Here is a 20,577-nt window from a genome sequence, read left to right as displayed (position 1 = left end):
GAAGGTTGTAGCCTTCTGCAGGTTGTAGCCTGCGTACTGGTATAAGGCTGCACCAGTACAAAAGATTGTAAACTGAAGTTTCATATTAAAGAAAGATAGAGACAACTTGCAGCAGGTGGTTTTCACCCACATTGGGTTTCCACCTTATATCTTGGTGTTCATGTGTGTGGCTTTTGATCTGTTCTGTTATACTGCACATGTTTACTGTTAATGTGGTGAATAATGTCCTGATACACTTAACTGAAGAATAAGCTAACTAAATTGTGAGTTTTCTTCTTATACGCTGTTTTACTTAGTCACAGTAGCGTGTACACGCTGGTTCACTTAACTGAAGTAGCGTATATGTTTCTGAGCATTGAAAAGTTTGATTGATCTGATAATACTGATTCACCCCCCCTCTCAGTATTATTTCCAACAATTGGTATCAGAGCAGGTCCTTCAGAGAAGCTTGATCGCTTGAAGGTAGATCATTCATCATGAGCAACTACGAGAAAGAAGCATCAATCAGGCCACCGGTTTTTGATGGAACAAATTTCAATTATTGGAAGGTAAGAGTTACTGCATATCTTCAATCTCTTGGTACAGAAGTTTGGGACATTGTAGAAACAGGCTATGCTTTTCCTTCAGCTACTCCTACAGATCCAGCTGAGAAAAAGACATATGAAACAAATGCAAAAGCAGTCAGTACTCTATTAGGAAGTATATCCCAAACAGAATTCATGAAGGTCATGCACTTCAAATCAGCAAAAGAGATATGGGACAAAATGATCACTAGCTATGAAGGAGATGAACAGGTAAAGCAAGCTAAACTTCAAACTCTCAGGATTCAATATGAGACTCTCAAGATGTATAATGATGAAAGTGTGGCTAATTATTTTCTTCGGGTAGATGAGATTGTTAATTGTATGAAAAATTTGGGTGAAGAAATAAAAGAGACTATAGTAGTTCAAAAGATTCTAAGATCATTATCCCCCAAGTTTGAATCTAAAGTATCTGCAATAGAAGAAAAGGAAAATCTCAAAGTTCTCACTATGTCTCAGCTACATGGAATTCTAACTGCTTATGAAATGAGAAAGGGAGGTCCATCAGACAGAAGGGAAGCTGCTTTTAAGGCATCAGGAAAAGAAGATTACTATGAAGCAAGCCATGTTCCAGAAGAAGAGGAAGAAGAATCAAATTTTGTCAGAAATCTTCAAAGGGGTGCTGGAAGGTTCAGAGGTAAGCTACCTTTCAAATGCTTTGCTTGTGGAAGAGTAGGTCATTATGCTGCAAAATGTCCTTTTAAGGATAAAGGAAAAGAACCTGCTAGATGGAACAAGAAACAAAGTGCAAATAAGAAAAGCTACTACACCCATGAAGATAGTGATGGCTTATCAAACAGTGATGAAGATGAACAAGGTAATAAATATAAGCTGTTAATGGCATTTGAAGATGATGATTATGAGGATGCTGTAGATGTGGATAATCTCTATAATGAAATTACTAGACTCAAGAGATGCATAGAAGAAAAGAGTGTGATCATTGATACTTTGCAATTTCAAATTGATGAAAAGGAAAAACATCTTGAAAAACTAGAAGGTGAAATTGTTGGTCTCAGAAAAGAAATTGAGAAAACAAAAGCTATTAATCTTAAGTTTGTCAAAGGATCTGAAACTTTGGATGAGATTATCAATGTGCAGCGGTCTCCTCTAAACAAGACAGGTTTGGGCTATAATGGAGAAACCTCTCAAGCATCCACCTCAAAAAGTTATCTTGATGCAGCAAGAAGAAATGAGCAGAAGAACAATGAAGATAATCAGGTAAAGCAGGGACGAATTACAAACAGAAACTATCAGGGACAATCCTTCTTAAGGGTGAACAAAAGCTACAACCAACCACAGGTAAAATCTTCTCAGTTTGGCACAAGAATAGATGAAAATAGAAATTACAATCAGTTGGCTGGTAGATTCAATAACCGCAGAAGCTTCTTCAATGGACAATGCTTTTCTTGCCATAACTTTGGTCACAAAGCAGCTCAATGTGTTGCATATAAAACAATCATGACTAGGGAAGCTCAAAAACAAAGAAGTATGACAGGGATTACAAAGAGGACCTATAACAACTTTTCGGTTCTTGAAAATGAAGTTGAATGTTCTATTTGCAATAATTTTGGTCATAAAGAATCTGAATGCAGGAGCAGGTTTCAGGAGAAAAAGGAACAAGCCACGAGCACCAAAAAATGGAGAATAAAGGAACCTCAGACAGAAAGATGTGGGATAGCTTTTTATGCAGAAGGATAGGAAAATCTATGGTACATTGACAGTGGATGTTCGAAACATATGACAGGTGATAAAGAAAAACTTGAATCTTATTCTACTTTAGAAAAGGGAAAGAAAGTTTCTTTTGGAAATGATACTCCTGCAACTATAAAAGGAAAAGGTATTGCTCCTTTGAAAGAAAAGGTCAAAGCTGGAAATGTTTTGTATGTTGATGGATTGAAGCATAATCTACTAAGTGTCAGCCAGATGTGTGATCAAAAAACCGAGGTTATTTTCAGATCGAATGGATGTCTTGTTCGTGATCTTGATACAGGTAAAACAGTTCTCAAAGGCAAAAGAACTCCAAATAATCTGTACATATTTGAAGAAGGACAACAACAATGCTATCTTAGCAAGGATGAAGAGCACTGGTTATGGCATCGAAGGTTGGGACATCTAAGCTTCTCACAAATAAGGAAAGCATGCAAATATCAGGCAGTTCGCGATCTTCCAGATATCAAAATTCCAGACAACACCATATGCAAATCTTGTCAGTTTGGAAAGCAAACCAGAACTAACTTTCCAGAGAAGGAAGGATCAGCTAGCTTGCCTCTTGAGCTAGTCCATACAGATGTATGTGGTCCATTTAGGAAAAGGACACCTCGAGGAGAAGAATATCTGATATTATTCATTGATGATTTCTCAAGGTTTGTTTGGTTAGGGCTTATGAAACACAAAGATGAAGCATTCGAAAAATTCAAATCCTTCAAAGCATTGGCTGAAAATGAATCAGGACACAAAATTAAGTGCCTCAGATCTGACAGAGGTGGGGAGTTCACATCAAATGAATTTTTCGATTTCTGTGATGAACATGGGATAAGAAGAGAATTTCTACAGCTAGAACTCCTCAGCAAAATGGGGTTGTGGAAAGAATGAACAGAACTATCCAACAAATGGCTCGTGCTATGCTCGATGAATCAGGTACTCCTGCAACCTTCTGGGGTGAAGCTGCACATGCTGCTGTTATCATTCTTAACAAAACAAATGTCCGAGTAAATAGCACTCAAACACCTCATGAGCTTTGGAGTGGTAAAACTCCTTCCGTGAAGCATTTCAAAATCTTTGGGAGCAAATGTTATATTAAGAATACTGATGAGCAACTTGGCAAACTTGAACCTAGAGCAGATGAGGGCATTCTTCTTGGTTATTCTCCACATAGCAAAGCATACAAGTGCTACAATAAAAGACTTGGCAGAATTGTTGACAGTATTGATATAGTGGTTGATGAGAAGGGATATATTCCTAGGCAAGTTCATCATGAAGACATTGAAGAAGATGAAGGTTACTCTCAAAGGCGAAATGATGAAGAAGAAGAACCTCAAGAAGAAGAAGAATCTCAAGAAGAACCAGAGGAGCAGACAAGAATAGAAGAGAAGACTCCATCCAGATATGTCCAAAAGAATCATCCAGAAACTCAGATTGTGGGGCAGAAAGAAGCAGGAGTACAAACAAGAAGGACACTTGCAGAAGCTTCAAGCTACTTGGCTCTACTCTCCTCCATTAAACCACAAAATGTGAAAGAAGCATGCAAAGATGAATGTTGGGTCAAAGCAATGGATGAAGAACTTGAGCAAATCGAAAAGAACAACACTTGGGAATTAGTTCCTAGACCAAAAGATAAGAATGTAATAGGAACAAAATGGGTCTTCAAGAATAAATTAAATGAAAATGGAGAAGTAATTAGAAACAAGGCCAGACTTGTTTGTAAAGGGTATGCACAGCAAGAAGGAATAGATTTTGAAGAGACCTTTGCTCCTGTGGCAAGACTAGAGGCCATCCGAATGTTCCTTGCTCTCTCAAGCTTTCAAAACTTCAAGGTATTTCAAATGGACGTGAAATCAGCCTTCCTGAATGGAGACTTAGAAGAAGAAGTATATATTGAGCAGCCAGATGGTTTCATTCTTGGGAATGATCCAAACCTTGTATGCAGATTGAAAAAGGCACTCTATGGGCTCAAACAAGCTCCAAGGGCTTGGTACTATCGGTTGGACAAATATCTTCACCAACAAGGCTTTTCAAAAGGATCAGCAGATAGCAATCTCTATATAAAAGTTGAAAATAACAAATTGCTAATTCTTGTTGTTTATGTAGATGATATTATTTTTGGCAGCAATGAAGAGACTATGAGTCAAAACTTTGCCTTGGTTATGCAGAAAGAATTCGAAATGTCACTTCTTGGAGAATTGACATATTTTCTTGGATTGCAAATCCAACAAAATGAAGGAGGTATCTTCTTGTCTCAAACCAAATACCTCAAGCAGATCTTGAAGAAGTATGGCATGGAAGAGTCAAAGCCAGTTTGTACACCCATGGTTACAGGATGCAGCCTCAGTGCTAATGATGAATCAGCAGCAGTTCACCAACCCACTTATAGATCCATGATTGGGAGTTTGCTTTATTTGACAGGTACTCGACCAGATATTACACATGCAGTAGGAATGGTTGGAAGATTTCAAGCCAACCCAAAGGAAACTCATCTTCAGGCAGTCAAAAGAATCTTCAAATATCTTCAAGGGACCCAAAACTATGGCTTATGGTATCCTAGAAATACAGATCTCACTCTTCATGCTTACACAGATGCAGATTGGGCTGGAAGTGTGGATGATAGGAAAAGCACAAGTGGTGGTGCTTTCTTCATGGGTTCCAGATTAGTATCTTGGTTCAGCAAGAAACAGAGTTCGATTGCCTTATCTACAGCTGAAGCAGAATATGTGGCTGCGGCATCTTGTTGCACACAACTTCTTTGGATGATGCAGACCTTGCAGGACTTTCAAATCACTTGCACTCCACCAGTGTCTATCTTATGTGATAATACTAGTGCAATCAGCATTTCAAAGAATCCAGTCATGCACTCAAAGACCAAGCACATACCAATCAAGTACCATTTTCTCCGGGAACAAGTGCTTGAACAGAAAGTCAAGTTGGAGTATGTTCCTTCTAAGGAACAAGTTGCTGATATTCTCACAAAACCACTGCCCAGGGAAACTTTTGAATATCTCAGACAAAAGCTGGGAGTAGTTGATGCTTCATCCTGCTGTTGAAGCTTGTTTGTTCTACAGAAAAGTTGGTATACGCAAGTTACGAAAGGTATATACGCGTATACACGCGGATTTTTGGTGGGAAAGTCGCGTGTAAGGTGTACGCATGTTGCAGAAATTATATCCGCGTACATACGCTGTTTTATGCAGGAGAAATCGCGTATATGAAGTTCTGAACAGCAAGGGAAAACTCTGGAGTTCTGAACAGCAATGGGAATGTCAGAATTCTTCAGGCACAGTTTCAGGGGGTGCAACAGGCACAGGTTCAGGGGGAGCAGCTTAAAAGTCTCATAAAGCATTGTTGGCATTCAGATGTTTTGGTTGTTGGAGAAGGAGCTCAAAAAGAAATCCTGGTTGCTGATCTAACAAGATGTTTATCAGATGCTGCTGGTGCCTTTCCTAAGTCTTGGTCTAGATCTGTTGTCTCTATGTCATGTATCTCTCTTGTCATATCTCTTTTATGGTGTCAAGGTCATGTAACGGCCTATGTTGGTTTCCCCTCTATGCCTGGGATGAATGCTGTAATATAATTTGTTGGTTCTGATATGTCCCCTCTTGGTAGGGAGTATGGATGTATGTATTGAGTCTTTTGGTGATAGGAAGGTCTCTTATGGTGTATAAGTCTTGGTTCTTGTTGAAGAACATCTTTTGCAGATCTGGCCTACTGTCAGGGGGAGCACGAGTCAGCACAGCCAAGCAGAGGTATCAGCATGTCCTCAGGGGGAGCACAGCCCTTTGCCCTTGATGTCAAAGGGGGAGAGTGACTTGGTGTGGTGGTTGCCATCAAGTCCAAAGGGGGAGATTGTTGGCATTATGATTCAAGTGTTGTCCTTGATGGCAACTCTCTCAGAGGTTGGTACAGGTGCTCAGAGGTTGGTACAGGTGATGGCAACTTAATCAGAAGACAGATCTTAGTACAGCATGCCAAGGAAGTTCATATACGCATGTTCGTTAAGCCCAAGTCGCGTGTACACGCTAGTTGGATTCATAAAAAGCGCGTGTATGTGGAAAAGTATCTTTGGTCCATGGTGGTTAGTCCTTGGAAGTTGTGCCTATGATTTCGGACCATTGTGTCTCGACGGGCGTGTCGATCCCTAGTTTTGAAGTTGATGGTATTGTGTTACTATGGTTTTGGCTCTTGGTATTGAGCTAGGCCTAAGACTATATAAGGAGAAGAAGATCATTAGGCAATCTCATCTTTTGACAAGGCTTGAATATCTAAGAGAGAAAGAGATCTGATATGCAGGTTCTGGGTTGCTTGATCTAAGCCAAGGAGAGATCACATCGGTTGATGGAAGACTAGATCTAAGGATAGATCGGGATCTAATGGTTTGAAATGCACTATCATGATATGGTTGATTATGCGTATTTCTAGATCTGCATATTGTCGCAATGTTATGTTTTGGGTCTAACTAATGTCTGGTACAGCTGCAAATTGAGAAAGTTTATTTTTAGATCTGTACGCAGGTTGGCTTCGGTAAAAGCGCGTGTATACGCGGGTTTTGCTCATTGAAGTAGCGTATATCTTTTGAAGCTTGATTTTGGGTTTACAGTGGGGTCTGACTGTTATTGCAGAGTTCTGTAGTCTGCTCTGTGTTCTGGTAACTGGTGATTGACAGGGTTCAGTGGTTCAGTGATTCAAAGTTTGGTTGTTTTATGCTTCAATGATCTGTTGTGGAAATTGAATGAATTGTGGTCTTCAGATTGTAATGTTGTGCTTCAGGAATATCCAAGTCTGAAAATGTATGAAAAGTGATACCTGAAAGAAAGAAGATTGTAGGTCAGCACCTACGTACTAGTATCTTGGCTAGTACAAGAGCAAAGGGGGTTGGAGCTCCCTTCCAAGGAAGTTTGGAGAACGAGAGAAGGTTGTAGCCTTCTGCAGGTTGTAGCCTGCGTACTGGTATAAGGCTGCACCAGTACAAAAGATTGTAAACTGAAGTTTCATATTAAAGAAAGATAGAGACAACTTGCAGCAGGTGGTTTTCACCCACATTGGGTTTCCACCTTATATCTTGGTGTTCATGTGTGTGGCTTTTGATCTGTTCTGTTATACTACACATGTTTACTGTTAATGTGGTGAATAATGTCCTGATACACTTAACTGAAGAATAAGCTAACTAAATTGTGAGTTTTCTTCTTATACGCTGTTTTACTTAGTCACAGTAGCGTGTACACGCTGGTTCACTTAACTGAAGTAGCGTATATGTTTCTGAGCATTGAAAAGTTTGATTGATCTGATAATACTGATTCACCCCCCCTCTCAGTATTATTTCCAACAATCCCAGATTGAGATCTTACAGAGGGGCAGCAATTGAAATCCTCAATACGTTTCTGGAAACACAACTTGCCAAAATTCCAAGGAAACATAATTTGCATGCTCACAGTTTGGCAACATTTGCCAGCACTTGTAAACTGCCATTTGAACCCAATCATCAGTTTATAGCCGAGATTAGGCACAGGCCAACCATACCAGACAATATAAAGAATTGGCAAGTGTTTAACAATGACACTCAGATTAACAATTTCTTGACCCTAAAGGAAGAGTTTTGTAACACTAATATAGACATGGACACTGTTTGTGAAGTTGATCAAATAGACAAAATTGAAACAGACATTGCAGCAGAAACTACAACACAGATACTTCACCCAACAAAATCTACCAAGGAAAAGTTGCAAGATCTTAAAGAAATAGATATTGATGAGATTATTGGAGGAGAATCCGAAGTTATTGATTTAAAAGACAACTATTTTACCACGGGATTAACTCCTTTAGAAGATTTCTTTGATTCTAATGATATCCCAAAGAAACCCAAGATGCAGCCCCTAAACGCGGACATTGAAGACTGTAACATAGGAACTAAAGAAAATCCGAAAATGGTAAAATTATCCAAAACTTTTCCTCCTGACCAAAAGCTTAAATATGTTGAACTGTTCAAGGAATTCCAGGATGTTTTTTCCTGGAGCTATGAAGATCTCAAATATTACGATACTTCTGTTATTCAACATACAATAATACTCAAAGAAAATCAGAAACCTTTCAAGCAAAAAATCAGAAGGGTCAATCCTGTACTACTCCATTTAATTAAAAAAGAAGTCAAAAGAGTGTATGAAGCTGGGATAATTGCCCCTATCAGATTTTCAGAGTGGGTGTCCAATTTAGTGCCCACTAGGAAGAAAATAGGAGAAATCAGACTGTGTGTAGATTTAAGGAATGTAAATAAGGTTTCTTTGAAAGACCACTACCCCTTACCTAAGATGGACCACATTTTACAAAGGGTAGTAGGTGCCTCTAGAATTTCACTACTGGATGGGTTTTCAGGTTTCAACCAGATTCTAGTTCATCCTGATGATCAGGAAAACACTGCTTTTACAACCCCATGGGGAACTATCAAATATGTGAAAATGCCATTTGGACTCAAGAATGTAGGGGCAACCTTCCAATGTGCAATGGACATAGCTTTTGCTAAAGAAATTCATGATTTTCTAGTCACATACTTAGATGATTTCACTGTGTTTTCCAAATTATATCAACAGCATTTAGATCATCTGAAACAAGTGTTTTTAACATGTAGAAAGTATGGTATTTCCTTGAATCCTAAAAAGTCATTGTTTGGTCTAGAGGAAGGTAAACTGTTAGGCCACATAATCTCCAAAGATGGCATTAAAATTGATCCTGACAGAAATACCCCATCCTAGAAATGTCAAAGAACTTCAAGCTTTCCTAGGAAAGATTAACTTTTTAAGAAGATTCATACCTAACTTGGCTGAATTAATCAGATTGCTGAATAACATGCTGAAAAAGGATTCCAAGGTTAAATGGACAGTAGAAGCTAAACAAGCATTTGAAGAAATCAAAATGGCCTTGACCAAAACACCAGTCCTTACAAGCCCAAAATTTGACAGAGATTTCATATTATTTTCATTTGCATCATAACACACCATTGCTGCTGTTTTACTACAGAAATATGATCAAGGATGTGAAAAACCTATAGCCTTTTTCAGTAAAGCACTTAGGGATACACCACTAAAATACTCAATCATGGAAAAATAGGCTTATGCACTTGTGAAAGCCATCAAAGATTTTAGAGTCTACATATTATATTCTCATATAATAGCTTATGTGCCAAGCACTGTTGTCAAAGATATCCTAACCCAAGAGGGGATTGAAGGCAAGAGAGGTAAATGGATTGCTACTATATTAGAGTATGATATTGAAATAAAACCTACAAAGCTGATAAAAGGACAAGGATTGGATAAACTCATGACCGAAACCAATTGCCAAGCCCTGGATATTAATGAACTGGATAATGAACAGGAGATGGTGACTCCACAAATCAGCCAAGCCTTCCTAGAATCACCTTGGTATGCTGATATATGCAATGTATTAATAAACCTGCAAGCTCCTCCAGGGTTATCCAGAACAAAGAAAAGGTTTTTAAAAATGAAAGGTTCAAAGTTTTGTATTTTATATGGTGCTCTTTTTTGGAAAAATCATGAAGGTGTTTTATTAAATTGTCTAACAAAAGATGAAGCTGACAAGGTACTCAAATAATTTCATGCAGGGGATTGTGGTGGACATCTTTATTGGAAATTAACTGCTGAAAAAATCCTAAGGGCTGGATTTTACTGGCCAACCTTGTTTATTGATGTCAAAAAGTTTGTCACTGCTTGCCATAAATGTCAAATTTTCGAAGGCAAGAGGAAACTTTTACCTCTACCCCTTAGACCAATTTCCACTGAAATACCATTCCAACAATGGGGTTTAGATTTTATTGGGGAAATCCATCCTCCCTCTTCTGGCCAACATAAATGGATCCTGACTGCCACATATTATTTCACCAAATGGATAGAAGCCATCCCTTGTAGACAAGCCAATGATTCAGTGATCATACAATTCTTAGAAACCAACATCTTGTCTAGATTTGGTTGTCTTGAAAAATCATAACTGACAACGCTGCTGCCTTCAAATCCAAGAAAATGATAAGTTTCTGTCATAAGTACCACATCACCTTAGGCCACTCCACAGCTTATTACCCTCAAGGTAATGGTCTAGCCGAGTCCTCCAATAAAAACCTGATCAATATCATTAAGAAAGTATTGGAAGAAAATAAGAAAAAATGGCATAACAAGCTTATAAATGCACTATGGGTAGACAGATTAACCACAAAGAGATCCATTGGGACTAGCCCTTATGAGCTAGTCTATGTTATGGAGGTTGTATTTCCTTCATCCTTATGGATCCTTGTAATGAAATTACTGCAAGAAGGTCAAGTGGAACCCAATGACATTCAGAGAAGGATTAATCAGACTATCCATTTGCAGCAGACTAGAGAAGAGGTATATCAAAGATCTCAAGTGCTACAAGAAAAACTCAAGAAGATATTTGATAAGAGGACCAAGGTAGAAGATTTTTACATAGGAGACAAAGTTCTAAAATGGGATTCTAGGAGGGAAGATAAAGGAAAACATGGGAAGTTTGATTTCCTATGGAAATGACCTTTTATTATTCAGGCCTCATAGGGAAACAATACCTACTTTTTGAAGAACCTGAATGATTCAGAAGCAGAAGATGGACCAATTAATGGTCGGATGCTGAAACACTATTTTGATCCAGTCTGTTGATATATCCTGACTCTAACTTGTACATAGGGAAGTTCAGTTTATACAACTTTCTACAGCAATAAGAATAGGAAGGAACGTGCAGAAAATTTTGAAGGACAGTCAGGGAACTTTACTACTTTTTTGTTTTGCCTCATTTTTAGTTTATCAGAAGTTGTAGAAGAAGACTTGGAAGCTGAAAAAATAAGAACAAACATTTAGAAAAACTATCCAAAACACAGGTGCAATTGTTTGAATCAGCTCAAGAGAGATGTGTATATTTTACATGGTACTTTATACAGTTTTGTTTACTTACAGCAAAGGAAGATTTTAGAGTGTAGCAAGAGTTGTTTAGAAGGCCATCTAACATGTTGTTCTTGAATTTCCACTAGGGAAATCCATCCCCAAGTGGAGCTAGTGTTATGCTCCTATACTAATAGGTGTCATAGTTCATGATTGACTGGTTGAAATCCCTGATATGTTCATCCTTTCCCTGCTGTAAAGGTTTTCCATATTGTCAAAAAATCAGAAAATTTAAAAAATGTAAAGAGGGTATGCCCTAAAAGAAAGATCAAAGGGCAAAAAGAATGAAATGGTCAAAAAATGAAAGAAATGAACCCCAAACAAAAGACCAGAAAGTGTGCAAGTCCAAATGCCACTACTATTTCATGTTCTGTAAATAAAGTTTCATGTACAACTTGTGGAACTCTTTGTCACAAGTGATGAATGGTCATATACTTCAATCTTGGCCAGTTCATGTTTGAATTTCCTATTTAGAAATAGAGAATAAAATCTATCCAAACTTTTTAAACTTGGTAGATAAGTAGATAGGTAGAGAAGCAAAGGAGCTCAACAATTTAATCTGAGCGCTTGGAAGAAATAAGTGCATATTTAGATAGGCATATCATGCTAAGAAAAGAAAATTGATGAGGGTTTTCCAGTCCAAATTCACCCAAAAAGAAGAAAAAATGTTAGGTACAGTAGGCTAGGTAGGCAGTTTTGGTGTTATTGAAAGAAACTTGTGATAGGTTTTGTTTCTCAAAATTATTCATCTTGTTGGTATCACAAGTACCATGGCAGGTGGCTGCATCCAGGTCAAGCAAAGCATGGCTAACTCCCCTCCATCCTTTCCCTAAATCACTCACTAATCTCCCCCAAGGTGTTGAGATCTGCTCAATATCCCCAAATCACTCCATCTCATTTCATAAAACCCTAAGTAAAACCCTTTTGCTTAGGACATTGTACAAAATCACATATAAACTCTTTCTTTCCTAAGCCTAAGTTATTAAACTTTATTAACTTAGCGCTTGTGTTCATATCATTTCTCATATTGACTATTAATTTTATTATATAAATCCCTATCCTTAATACCCTTCCCCGTAAGTATGTGTATATAACAAAGACCCTTATATTTTAATATCCCCACCCCGGTTTATTAGAACCATAAAACTGTTGAAATCACTGTTCAAATATGGCTTAGTAGGTTTATTCGGAACCTGTTAAGAACCTTAACCCACTGCGCACAAACCATGGGATTAATTAACCCCACGTTAATTAACGAACCATCGCCCCTAAACCAATAAACACATCCCTCATATGTTTAATTAATGTTTATTATCTATCGGGCCCCGATTCGTATACCGCTGCCATCTCCGACGCCCATCAACCGTCAGATTTGGGTCCGCTCATCCAACGGTCCATGCTTATATCACACCCCCCCTCCATCCGACCTTTAACGCCTGGGGGAGTGGCGGTATTGCACCCGTACCATGGTCACGTGGCGTATTCCCGCCGTGCTCGTTTCCTCTTCGCCCCAAACCACTCTGGCCCATAAGCGGCGCGGGCCAAAACCGCTTACCGCTCTCCCATTGGCCCCCAGCGAACGTCACGACCACGTCATCTCTCCACGTCACCATCCCCTACCCCTGCTAAGCGACAGGATGTCCCATCCCGATGATGTCATACCACTAATTAATGCCAAAATCACCCGCCATAGCCAATTTTCATTAAAATTATCGCGAAACTGTCATTTTTACCCATTTTTACTGCAAAACTGTCTTCATGCAAGCTACATCTAGACAATTGCACAAGCATCCAGTCCACCACCTAAACAAGAAAATCTCAGCTTCCTACTCTGCAGCTCATTGGTCAACTTGCGAAGTACCTGCCTCTAAAAACAGGTATTTACTCCAATTCACTTTCCGAACCCATAATTTTGTCTTTTCCTCTGTGAATTTTACCCAGGAGAGCCAAGTTCAAGAAATTTAGCCTGTTCCTCTCATACAGACACACCCAGAACTACTCTTTTTTCCCATTTTTTCACAAAATCCGAACCTCCAATTTGAAAACACAAGAACCAAAGATGGAAGCTCCCGTGGCCTTGAACGTCGCGCCCCTCAACGCACCTCGTAAATACCTAGATTGGTTACCCTTGGCTAACAGAGATTTTCAAATAAAAGAGTTATATGGTGCTATGAACCGTCTCCACGCATTTTTCCAAATTAGGAATAGTCATTTGAGCAAATCGGATATTTATGGAATATGGGAATCCAATCTTCCTAGGTATTACCTTCCCTCAGTCAATGCGTTCCCAGATATTATTCACCAATGCTATGCCAACTATGACCCTATCAGTAAAGCAGTTATGATCCCATCCCAAACTGTTATCTTTTACATAACTGCTGAATCTATCAATGAAATGTTACACTTCCATCCCACTCAGGTCGTTTCTCCTCTTTCCATGGTATTTTTTCTTGAGAAAGGCTCTCAATTATCCAGCTCAGAGATAACCTGGATTGCTCGATTATTCATGAGACCAGATTTCCAGCCCCAAGGCCCACCTCCATATGTGCATTCCTGGTTTACTGAAACAGGCAGGATTATTCTTGACATGATATCCTTTATCTTGGGATTTAAAACCATTGAATTTGTTGATGAGACCATCTTAGTTATGTTGTCGATTTTTACTCTAGGACAGCCCCCTGCTGTCAAATATGATTATGCCTCTTTCATTGCTAATAAAATCAATGAGAAATTCATAAATTTGGACAGAGAAGGAGTCTTCAAGTACACCTCATTCATATACCACCTTATGTTATATTATCAGCCAGACAGCTTTTCATTTCCCATCAGGAAATTAGATTCCAAAGGAGAGCGAAGGTCTGTGATCTTTTGGATCTCAGTCTTCCACAATGTTTGTGAATCCCCTTATACCTACTATGAATTCATTGACCTGTTTGTACATCCAACCACCACTCTATTGATAGGAGCATCTCCTCCTAGGCTCTCTGGTGATATAAAGAAGATTTTACAGCTTTCTAGACAATACAAGATAGGTGACTGGTACCTCTACCAGAATCACGTTGAAATTAGAATATACGGATGTGAATTATGCCCATTCAAGTTGCCCAAATATGTGCCCATGAGACTATTTGCACTGGAGTATTTCAGGTAGCTTATCAATGCAGATTTAATCCACTTTTGCAATGTAAAGAAAAAAGGCTCAACTGAGAATAAAAAACCAGTTAAGCCTTTTTATCATCCATAAGAGGGAGGCATGGGAAGATGCTGATAAGATATTAGGGGAGAACCTTAAATTGAAGAAAAGTTTCTGGTGGGTGCCATATGACCCAAATAGCTTTATAAGTGATAGAAAAGTAAGAAACAGGCTATCGGCTTATATACATCATAGGATCCCTGAAATTGAACAATTTGCTAATCAGGATGAGTGGGTAGAGGGTACATTAATAGAAGAAATTACTGAACAAGAAAAGATGGAAAAAGCTATGAAAGATCTTGAGAATACCCTTGACCTGGACTCTTTTGGAGAGGTATCTTTCAAGCTGCCTCAACAAATCGGAGTGGGTACATCCTCTGCTGGAACTTCACAGCAGCCTGTACAAGAAACCGGTGCAGCAGTTACAAAGTCTTCTAAGGGCAAGGAAGTGGCAGACACGAAGCAGTAAGCAATGAATGATCAGTAGGGGCAATTTCCTTCGGTCCAAACCAAAGCAGCAGAGATTCCTGCATTACAGAATCCTCTAAATGAGGAAAGAGGCAAGAAAAGAGACAGGGAAGAAGCCACACCTATCAGTGGCCCAGCAGAACAACCAGGGGAAAAAAGGCAAAGACTCAATCCTCTGTCAGAAGAGGAAATCTTTGAAGAAACAACTGAAAGTCTAAGAGGTGAGAGGGTAACCAGCCAGAAAACATCCCTAGTGATGGAGACATCAACTAGCTCACATAGGTAGGAGCTAGAAAGGCAGCATAGTGTGGAAGTTTCATCCACTAGGCCATCAGGTAAGCAGGCCTCTGACATCAAAAGAAAATTCACAGAGATAAAGGCTAGAAATGACCCACTGAGGCTGCAAATTTACAACCAGTATATTAAGATGGCCCCAACAAACCAGCAACGGTTGATGTCTGCCTATGACATTAAGGAGGGAAAAATGATCATGAGTTATTTCAAGCCCAAGGTGCAGCAACCACAATCAGCAGCTGATTACATCAAGACAAATCTGGAGGTCTTGGCCAAGGATATTCATCCAAGGGACCAGATTGAGCTTCATAAATAGACTGGAGAGATGGTTTACTCCACACTAGTTGATAAAGCAATGTTGGCTCATAAATTACAAAACTCCTTGAATAATACCTCTGCTCAGTTAGATTTGGAGAAAGCCTCTTCTCTAGCTAAGGAAAATAGGATAAAGTCTTTGGAGGAGATCATCATTGAACTGGGAAATGATCCCAAAGATGCCAAAGGCATAAAGGAACTAATGAAGAAGAAATAAGAGGACATTGCTGCCCTCAGAAAACAGCTTAAAATGCCTCCTTCCATGCATCCACTGACTGCAGATGTTGTACAACAGAAATCTGAAGAGAACATGATGGACCTGCTCATGAGACTGAATGAGAGATTGAGTGAGACAAAGCAGGCATTGGAGAAAGCTATACAAGAAAAGCAGGGAGAGTCGACCTCCCATCCACCTGAAGTAGCCCCAACAGTTACTACTACCCCCTCCACACTTATAACAACATTGCCTCCCACTGTCCCGGCATCAACAACAGAGATCATCACAGGTACCGCAGCAACATCAACAGGCAGCGGTACTATTATGAGTACGAAACAATTGATAAAATCCATGGAAGAATTAAAGCTACAAGTATCAGAATTGAAACTGGTCAAAAAACAATTGGCAAAGGTGGAAAAGAATTATGATAAATCCAAAATGAATGTGGCAGAGAAAACAAGGGAAATCAAAACATTGGAGAACAAGGTGAGAGCATTAGAAAAGGATCTCTCTTTGGATAAACCTCTAGCATAAATTAGAGGAATTTTGTGGACCAACATCAATCAATCCCTTAGTGATGTGTGGAGGTCTATCCAAATCATTTATGAGCAGATTGACTTGATAAGAGCGGCCCAAGTGGAGATTCAAAAAACAAGAGCTTTATTGAGACAGATGCCTGAACAAGCTAACTGGATGATACATTTTTTGAACACCAAGACCAGTGAAGAACTGGAAGCACTGGAAATCAGAGACAGAACAAGCACCTTTCTAGATATCAAGAGAGTTCTAACCATGAGAACTCTGATGCAAAATTTGGAAAGAAGATGCCAGGACATGCAGGTAGAGATTAATTCTTTCACAGAAAAATTTATAGTCTTGCATAAAAAAGGTTTGCCAAGTCCTTTGGGAAGTAATGATCGTTTGATGAAACACAAAGACTATGTACTTAAATTGAATACATATGTTGTGGATCAAGTTAATACATCATCAAGTACTTCAGGAGAGAAGGCACTTCCATCTGGCCAAGCCCTCTACGACAACCTGGAAAATTTGTTCTACATTGAGCACGAGGTGAAGCATCTATTCACCATCCCACCTAATTTCTTCAGATACACAGAGACTGACGAAACTTTAAGGAAGCTTTAGAGACATAAATTACTAGGACCGGAGTGGTGGCAAAGTATGTTAGAAATTCTATAAACTTATCTTTGGTATCTTTGGTCAATTGAAAATTTTGGGCCATCTACTATAATATGGAGAACAGAAATGAATCGAGTCATGCTGGTCAAAGCGCATCACATCAGGGTCAAAGAAAGTCCGGCAAAATTTGAATAACCAGAACAGAGTATCAGTGGAAGACGGCCGTAAACCGACTCACAGCACCTACCTCCGGTACATCTCATAAAGATGGAACAACCAGCACAACATCAATTTATTGTTCCCCCGTTCTCGAGACTGTCTGTCTCTATCTTTGTAAAACGCATTAATTGTCATCAAATATTATCTTCTTCAGATACTTTGTAAGATATTTTGATGTTTTTGTATAAACACCCCCCTAGACGAAGTATTTGGGGTTGGTTGATGGGTGTTCATAGCTTTTGACTGTAATACTGAAGTTTTATGCAATAAAAAGCTGTTGGAACCATTTTTGTCTGGCTTACTGAATGAGGAATTGACACTAAGGACCATGTTACAGAATTCTTGAATGTTCTTATGGATCAATAAGTCCTTCTAGCTTATGTTTTACAGTTTCTATGTTTATTATATCATATATGTTTCATGATCTAAATAATAGAGAGAAAAAATAACTTAGAATTTGCTTGATTGCACTCTGTGTTCAGTCTTTGTTATTATCAATGTTTTCTTCAGAATTAGAATAAACAGTGAATTCTTAATTGCTCCTGTTTCCCCTTATTCTTTCATCTTGAATATTTTCTAAGGAATTCTTAACTGCTCCTTAACAGTAGTCAACCATTTTCCCTCTGTCAACATGATGAAGGATTCTTAATTTCCCTTCACCCATTGACTCCATTCCATCTGATTTTAGCCTATGAATTGTCCCATATTTGAGTACCTTGCTCTGTGATACCATCCTCAGTTAGAAATCAAATCCAGGAAGCTATCCTCCTTTGACTCCATCATGCCCAATGGACTGAAACTCTTCAATTTTACCTCACTGTTATATTGAATCTCCATTCCTCCAACCAAACTCAAAAACAAAACCCGTGTACTTCATAGCTAGCCTAATATATCTCAAAACAAAGCTAAATTATAAATAGAGAGCCATCTCTGGATGCAGATTGGCTAGAATCCACATCTAAAATATTGGTCTGTGGTTACCTCGGTCGTATTCCCTTTCTTACAACTTTAGGGAACAACCTGAGTGATAACAGTGTCAACCTGAATCGAGCTGGCTCCTTTATCTAGTTCTTCAGAATGTCTATGGAGTTAGCACTGCTGTTGGGTAAGATGAATGGAGTCTTCATGATAGTCATAGGCTTTGACATCTGATACATCTCATCAAAATATTGTGCCCAAAAGGTTGCAAGCTTCATCACACTGACATTGCTCAAGGTCATCGTCTTGGGATTATTGTGAGAGACGATCCAATGTATCATGTCCATGCATTGGAACGCGGGGTATCTGCATGCAATTCGGTACAAGACAAACTTGTGAATGTTCACATGCACCTGACGGTCTTCGAGGTCTTCCTCAAAAGTTCCTGTAAATGCTTCATTGACCTCTTGCCACTTTAGCTTGATGTCCTTGTCTAGAAACATCTTTATATCTTCATAGATCAGTAGACTAGAGGACACTCGCTCAACTGCTGCTCCATATGCCTTTCCGTCAGTGTCCCATGATCTTGCTCCCTTGGAAGCCATTGATCATGTACTGCGAAGAGGTGGATGAACAACTGAAAGATCTGGAGACAAGCAACATGCATGGTAAGAAATCTATCAGCGAAAACCAAAGAAAATTTGGGGAATGACATAACACATATCGGGGAACTAATAGGCAAGATTATGCAATTTCTTCTGGGAGGCTAGGTGCCTGGCTGCCAGAACTGCGTAAAAGGTAGTCTGGGCTATTTGGGAGGCAAGACTAGCTACTGGATTTTCGCAATGCATAATCTAGACTGGCTGTTGGCTGCTAGGATTGTGCAATGCACAATTCTAGTTGGGAGTAACTACAAGCTCAGGGACTGCATTGCGTAATTTTCTGGGCCAACAGTCACTGTCCCTCAGAAATGCACAAAACACTCCTGGAAGACAGTGTTGGGTAGAAATGCACATTTATGCAGAGGAAGACAGAGCCTTCCTTCCCAAGATTGTGCAATGCTGTCTCAGTGAAGGCAGTGTCTGGGCCAAGGTTGGCCAAACTCGCCGACGGGCAACTTAAAGAAAATAAGACAGTTAATGCATGACGACACTAAGTGAAAGCATAAGTGATTGACAGTGCATGTAAACATGAATGAAAGGTTCAGTAAACAGATCAACATGCATGTGGGTGAAGCGAGTCTCCGAATCGAAGACCGTTTGTGCAAGAGTTTCATGCATGCGATAACAGTGAGATAGCAAAAAAAACTAAAACAGTGCTAGGAAAAGCTAGTATACATGTAAGCAACAAAAAATGTTCAAAGAAATCAAGCAAACAACACTCACACAAGAGAAATCACAAAAAGTGACAAAAATGCTGAAAAAGACAAGTTGAGGCCACTTACCATGAATAGCTGAGTTGGATGTGTCGAAGAGTCCTGGATGTGTTGTGGGATGTCAGAGCTCCAAGATCGATGTGAAATAATGAGCTCTGATGCGTTGAATAAATAAGTTTGGGCTCATCACACACATGCCACAAATCTAGGAAAAAGCGACACTTGGAGCAAAGTTTCTAAAACAAATTTGCATGTAACCTCCAGCTTCTAAAAATAGTTCCTTGAATCATGGGATGCCTTTTACATGTTGCCTTTTGATATTCTGAGAAAAACCAAGCCATGCATGCAAGTCAAGTTTCCTTGGTCTCGGGTGGAACTGGTCAACCCAATTTCTCATGCATGAATTTTCTCAATTGCTGGAAGGAAATTCACATTTCTGGATGGGATTTGGGCTGGCTGCCCAGGAGATTTACGTAATTTTTGGGTAGAGCAGCTGACTTGCCCAAATTTGTGCAAATTTTGGGCTAAGCAGCCCTGCTGGGGAAAATTGTGTAATTTTCATTGTGAGGGTTGACTAGCAGAATTGTGTAATTCTGGAGCCCAACAGGCTACTAGATAGGATTGCGCAATTTTTGGAGGGAAGGTTGGTTTCCCTCTAGAATTGTGCAATTTCTTGGGGGGGCTACTCAACCTACAACTGGACCAAGTTTGATGAACAACCTGTGAGGGGAATGCATCAAGCTATGATTGACAGGCTACCTTTGTGCAAGAAAATCACTGAAGCTTGTGTACTTGATGAAGCAAGAAAAGGTGCTATAAAAAGTTGGTAGGGAGGCTTCAAGACAAGGCTAAGGCAAAATTTTGGAGGGTGGTTGTAGCCGCTACAACACTTGGCGACACACTGGTAGAGCTCTAACTCTCTGAATGGACCTTGTTCGTGAAAAGCAAGTCTAACACCTCCGAAAGTATATTTCAGTTCTCAGCTCATCTTGGTTTCACACTAGCTTGATTGTAATATGTAGCATCTGTCAAGCTCTAGGTCGATTGACACACATTCTAAGCCAAGGCAACATAGTTGTTTCAATTGGGGTTGAGGGGTATATTGGTGCACAAGAAATATTGTTGTCAGTGTTAGTTTCATCTCTAGTGTTTCTCTACTGCCAGTAGGCCTGGACAATACCCCAGCGGAGTCACATAAG

This window comes from Pinus tabuliformis, chromosome J, assembly GCF_031772625.1.
Source record: "Pinus tabuliformis cultivar Carrire ecotype Pingquan chromosome J, CPIR1, whole genome shotgun sequence".
Classification (NCBI taxonomy): Eukaryota; Viridiplantae; Streptophyta; class Pinopsida; order Pinales; family Pinaceae; genus Pinus; species Pinus tabuliformis.
The sequence above is the reverse complement of the archived record's forward strand: the minus strand, read 5'-3'. Positions refer to the sequence as shown.